The sequence below is a fragment of the Elephantulus edwardii genome, unplaced genomic scaffold, assembly GCF_000299155.1.
Source record: "Elephantulus edwardii isolate Elephantulus edwardi_28Jun2011 unplaced genomic scaffold, EleEdw1.0 scaffold00031, whole genome shotgun sequence".
NCBI lineage: Eukaryota > Metazoa > Chordata > Mammalia > Macroscelidea > Macroscelididae > Elephantulus > Elephantulus edwardii.
In genome coordinates this window covers 17,730,035-17,736,034 of record NW_006399781.1, presented here as the reverse complement: position 1 = coordinate 17,736,034, position 6,000 = coordinate 17,730,035, and the positions used below count along the sequence as shown (strand labels likewise).

Genomic DNA, 6,000 nt, shown 5'->3' with positions numbered 1-6,000 from the left:
AGTCTCTAAGCTGAGCAAACTATTTGGGAAACTGGGCTTTATGAAGATGGTATCAAGATGGGAGGAAGACTTCAACAACATTCATTACGTAGCTAACACAACCTTGCTTGCTGAATGTGAGGTCTTGAAACATCTGTTGCAGAAGATCAAATACTATGGCCTGCAATATGTCTCAACATCAAGAAAACAAAGGTTTCCAAAGTCCCTGCAGACATGGATACACCCTGTCTGACCTTTAGCAAATCTGTTCTTATCTGGCCACACCTTTGCTCCAAAACCTCCAAGGGCTTTGCTGTGTTGTCCAAATCAAGTGTGTCCTGCAGAGGAACAGAGGAAGAGAGAGAGGCCATTCAGAGTCACAGCACCCTCCCAGACGCCCGTCAGTGTGCCAGAACAATGCAGGGTCTACTGACCCACCCTGTACCCAGGCCTGTCCCTGTGCTCAGGCTGCCCCAGGGTCCTAATGGCACAAGCCGAGGCTTTGCCCCCGATGGTCGCAGGGCTCTTCTGAAGCCAGAGGCCTTGGAAATGGAGGAGGAGTCCTGGAGTCCCAGGAACAGCAGGCCCGCGCCGCCCTGCCAAGTGCTATCTCCGAAGTCTGTTGGCCATGGCTGGTCACCAGGTGCACTTCACACTGTAAGAGGGTGTGCAGGTGACGGCACAGTGTGGAGCCACCGACCTGGACGTGGCCAACTTCTATGTGTCGCACCTGCAGAATCCCATCGGTGTCGAAGCAGAGGCGCTGCGGTGCAGTGACATCATTGCCTATACTGTCAAGCCCCGAAAAATATTCTGGGTCCACAGTGCTGCTCAGACCCCAGGATCCCAGAAGCTCCCAAGCTAGGAACACAGGGCTTCAAAGACACTTGCCTCTCGTCCTCCTGGAACTCTGGGTCTCTGAGGTTCCGAGCAATAGCTCTAAGTCACACTGGCTGGGTTTAGTCATTAGAATTCTGCAGCCCCAGGGAGTCAAGATCTTGTTGAAAGGAATGCTCTACCACATGTCACTCTGAATTCCACGGAAAGAGAAGGTTCTGCAAGACTGGGGCAAGAAAAGAAGGCAAATAGCAGAGTTGGAAAATGTGTTTATGAAGTATTGGGTGTTCCAAAGTTTGCCCTTCCTGAAAATACTCCCTGCTCCCTCTCCTGCCAAAGAGCCAGTTGTTTCAAGAAAATGAGACTCTTAAAAAAAAAAAAAAAGATCCTCACGACTGGCTAACAGGCAACATCATGAATAGATAAAGATTGAAGTTCTCAATGATTCCTTTTGTTTGAATCCATAATAACACTGTTGGTACCAGGAGTCAAGAAATCAAGACATATAGCTGAGAAAGCCTCCTGTAATAGACCTCTCCAAAGTATTGAAGTGCTATGACATTAACTTAAGGTAGGTCTGATTCAAGCCATGGTCTTTTTAATCACCTGAAATGCATATGAAAGGCAGAAAAGTGAGCAATGCCTTTAAATTGTGACGTTGGAGAAGAGTGCTGAATATTCCATGGACTGTCAAAAGAACAGTCTTGAAGAAAGTACAGCCAGAGTCTTAGTGGCAAGGATGGTGAAGCTTCATCTCACATACTTTGAGCAAGTTGTTAGGAGAGGTTATTACCTGGAAAAAGACATCATGCTTGGAAGGATGGAGGGTCGGGGAAGAGAAGAAAAGCCTCAATGAGATGGGCTAGCACAGTGGCTGTGGCCACATGATTAAGTATATCCGAGAAGATAAGAACAGCACAGGACAGGACATGGTTCATATCTGTGGTTGTGGGGTCACTATGAGTCATACTCAATAGCACCTATCAACCACCACCACCACCACCACCACAGAGGAGACTAGAAGTCCAAATTCAGGGCACCAGCTGTGGGGAAATGCTCTGGGGGAAAATCTTTGTTGCCTTTCAAAATCTGTGGCTTGGCATTTCCAGAAACATTTTCCCAATCATTCTTTTCCCTATCATTTTCCTCTTGGGTATAGGAGGTTCTCAGCACAAGAGTCAAGTCCAGATGATGGACTCTTCTCCCAGCTTTTTTTCTGTTGGTATTGAGGTTTTTTCCTCTAGTTACATCTGTTTTTCTCTCTTGCAAGGTAAAATCCCCAGAATACTCCAAGGAAAACTTCCCCAATCTCAGATCTGAGCTGTTATCTGAGGGTGTTGCATCCACCCTAACCCTGTCTCATTAATATATAAACCCTACAGTTTTCAGTCAGTTGACTCCCACATCAGGTTTCCAAGGTTGTTAGTTTTTGTGAGAGGAGAATGTCCATCTGTCTCCTACAGAGCATCTTGAACTGTAGACTAGATTAGCAGCCTGATACATGAAACATTGCACCATCAGAGATACTTCCATTGATACATAGCATGTTGTTCTGTACCATCAAGTCAGAACTGACCCATAGCTGACTCTCTAAGCAGGTTTTCAGAGGCAGTTAATCACACAGGAAGAGACTGCTCATACTTCTCCTGCAGAACAGCTGGTGGATTTGAACTGCATACCTTTGGAATATCAGCAGTTTCTTACCACTAGACCCACCAGGATTTATAACAAATGGAGGATAATAACGAGGACAGTTCACAAAATGGAAAACAATCACATAATATTGGCTATGATAGCCTAGGAAAATTGGTAACATTTTCAGGGGACACAAATCAATCCAGAAGGTTGTTTACTCTCTCTCTTCCTAGGTCTTCAGTGGAGACCACAGGGTTTGATCTACCAAAGCCATCAGTTCAACCCACCAGATTCCTGCTTTATGCGTGTGCAGGTAAGAGGTGAAGTGATGTTCTGGGGGTCCAGGTGTGTCAGCAGGACTAAAAGGGGGACCACCAGAGCTCCCTCCTGTAAAGCTTGCAGCCTATAAACCCTTATGGTTACTTTCCATATATGGTTGCAATGATGAGGCAACTTGCGGCACAGAGAAGACAAAGCAGTGAGGCCCTCCATTCTCTGTTACCATATTCAACACACATCACACAGTTTGTACTCCTATGTTTGAGTGCCAAAATGTAACCGGTGGTGCATACCTGTTTCAGCCTTCCTTGCCTAGACCAAGAATTGAACCTGGAATGAGGGTTGCAGAGTGGAGTATACTGGGGGTGGGGGTGTGTGGAGGGATTGTATACCAATGAAGGAGTTTTTCTTTTGCTTTTCAAGGAGAAGGGCGAACCTGAAGTGCAACAATGAATGAATGGAAATCCAAAATCTCTGTAGATGTTCAGTGAAATTCATTAAAAAAAGGCTCATGGAGGCGGCCAGACTCCGAGCTGACTGACGTCTTCGTTCGTGGAGACGGCCGGCCTCAGAGCTGACCTCCAGCTTTCAGAGTGCGATTGCTTTGCTCGGCAGGAGCTTGCCTCTCCTATGGGGCAGCTGGTAAACCCGGTCGCCTGCCTTGGAGAGGACAGTGCAGCACCTTACACACTAGGCTTCCAGAGCAGCTCATGGCCAGCAGGTTTGAATCCGCCAGTGGCTCCAGGGAAGAATGATGGGCGGGCTCATCCCATTGCTATTTGTGGCCTTGGGGACCTGATGCAGGGCCAGTGACGAGCAGTGAGTTTTTGAGTTGAGCGACATTAAACCCATTTTACAGATGAAAAAAAAAACACAAAAAACAAAAAACTGAACCAGTGGGAGACAACAGCATGTTCAGTGCCACTGTGGAGGCAACCAGGGAACATATGGCAATCTTAGCAGCTCTTGGGTATTTCAGCCCCAGAGACTTTAATGGTACCTAAGCTTAAGTGTGCCCGACTTGCCAGAAAGAGGGGGAGGAGAGGAGAGTGAAAGTAGTAAAGACAGCACATTGCAGAAGGAGCACCTGACTACTCTCTGGAAGGAATGGACAGTGGGCTTAGGGGGCTGTAGATGTGGGTGCATATATGCCAATCTGCACATTCTGGGCCAGCTCCATGCGACACAGGAAAACGGTGTTTGGGCCAAAGGAACGACGCTGCTGGAGGTTCCCACTCCCACTTGCTGTTTCTGACATCACTGATTGTGTGTTAGGTCTGTGCTTTCTCAGAGGCTAACTGCTTTGGAGTTAATTCTTACCACACATGTCAGTTATTCTAAGACACTGGCATCTTCCTTACAAGGTAACATGCACATCTTCCTGTCTCTGCTGGGGCTATCTTTTGTACTCTTGTTTACTTTTATCCTATATGGACCCAGGCTGTGCTCTACAGCTTGTTTGGAAAGGTCCAGCTGAAACTGCAAGACACTTAATCTAAACTTCATCCTTGGTTCTTGTTCCCTGTGCTTTTGCCCCCATTATTACCCAAACACTATCTGACTCCTAACATTCCCACACAAACTCTCTCACCCAAAGACTGACAGGTAGGGAAAATCAGGTTCTACTTGTTCACACAGAAAATTTGGGTAGTACTCATTGAGCATTCTCACTAACGAAATTAGAAATTTAATTAGGAAAGATGCTTAAAGTCAAGTCAAACTTGTTTCCTAAGCTCTCCCTCCTCCTAAAAATAGTCTAAATGCAGTAAGTGATGAAGTTACAGCATTTACCTGGACAAAGCTGCCCTTTTTACCTAGCGCCAGAATGTAGTCCATTAACTTTGGGCGTGAGAGGCTTGCCAAGCAAGTTAAAAATGCAAACCAGCTGAAACGCTCCTGATAGTGTGTGAGGCTAGCCTGCTCTGCATCTAGGTCCGACCGACCCTCCCGTTCTCCCTGGTTGCCCTCCCTCCTGCGTCCTTTGAAGTGTGAGCCTCACAGAGTTCCGGTCTGCTGGGTTTAAGAATGCTCAAAGCCCAGCCAGGCCCACTTAAGTTTCCAGTTGATCCCCTTCCCTCCATTTGAAGTTGACTGTTAAATAATCCAAATTACACCCTGAAAAGTCACTGTTTTCTCACCAGTGTCTTGAAACCTCATGGTTTGAGTTACAGGAATGTGCTGGCCCAGCTCCAAGCCAGTGGGGCTGGACTGGTTAAATGGCCCTCAACTGTCTGAAGGGGACTTTCACAGAGCGGCCGGTCCATCTGCTGTAGAGGAAGCAGTGTGATTTCTTTCTAGCGGAAGTCTTTTTGTTGCTTTAATATGGCCAGCAGGAAGGCCATGAACACAATGCCAAAGCCAGTGTAGTTGTTTCCAGATGACGTCCCTCCTAACCCCCACACTGCAGGTACAATGGACAAACAGTCCAAAGATATTCTGTTTAAGAAATGGCATCCCAGCTTATCCTGCTTCAGGCGTTCCCCAGAACACCCACTAGCGTCTTTCAAGGTAACCCTATTAGGAAATGACGTGCTGTCGTACACGAAGCCCCAAGGACTGTGGTCCCGTGACAACAGAGAGCTGCCATCACTATGCGCTGCGCTCCAGCTGACCCAGAAGCACAATGCTGGGACTAGATAAATATCAGTTAATAAAAACTCAGAGGAAGGCCAAACTCCTCTTCCCCACAAATCAATCACTGGGAAATAAAAGCAATGGCAGTGGGTGGGAGGGGAAGGTGACACTGAATCTCATCTTTCATGCCTCAGAGGAAACTGCCCTTAGCTGATGAGAATTGAAGAATTTACAAAATTAAAAATCAGCACAGCACCAAATGTTAAGAATGTATTTTCACTGCTGGTGACCTCACATACCTCACAAGAGACCCAGAGTTGTGCTTTGCGAAGTGCCAGGTCTGTGAATGCAGGACCCTTAACTGCCTTTTTACTAGTGGTACTCAACCAGCAGAGCTCCAGTGACCCAGGCCGCAGGGAGGTGCTTTATTAACTTAGAGGCAGTCTCTTGCCCAAAAGCAGTTAGGATCCATCAGCAGCTTCTGGGGACAAAGTTGCCACGGTCCAGCTTCTTCTGTGTAATTTAGAGCCTGTAGAACCCAAAGATAGGTCAGCTCTAAGTTGGTCCTGAATTGGCAGGAGTGAATAAATTCATGACTCAATAAGCAATCTCCTCCCATTGTAATTTTACAGCCTCAGAAAACCAGCAGGATGGCTGCTGCCTTGGAACTGATTCAGACAGAGAGAGACAGAGAGA

At 46.9% G+C, this 6,000-nt stretch overlaps 1 pseudogene; it reads left to right on the top strand.

Annotated features, from left to right (window-relative positions):
* The first annotated feature begins 213 nt into the window (after positions 1-213).
* Positions 214-844, top strand: LOC102859120 (annotated as a pseudogene).
* Positions 845-6,000: the final 5,156 nt, after the last annotated feature.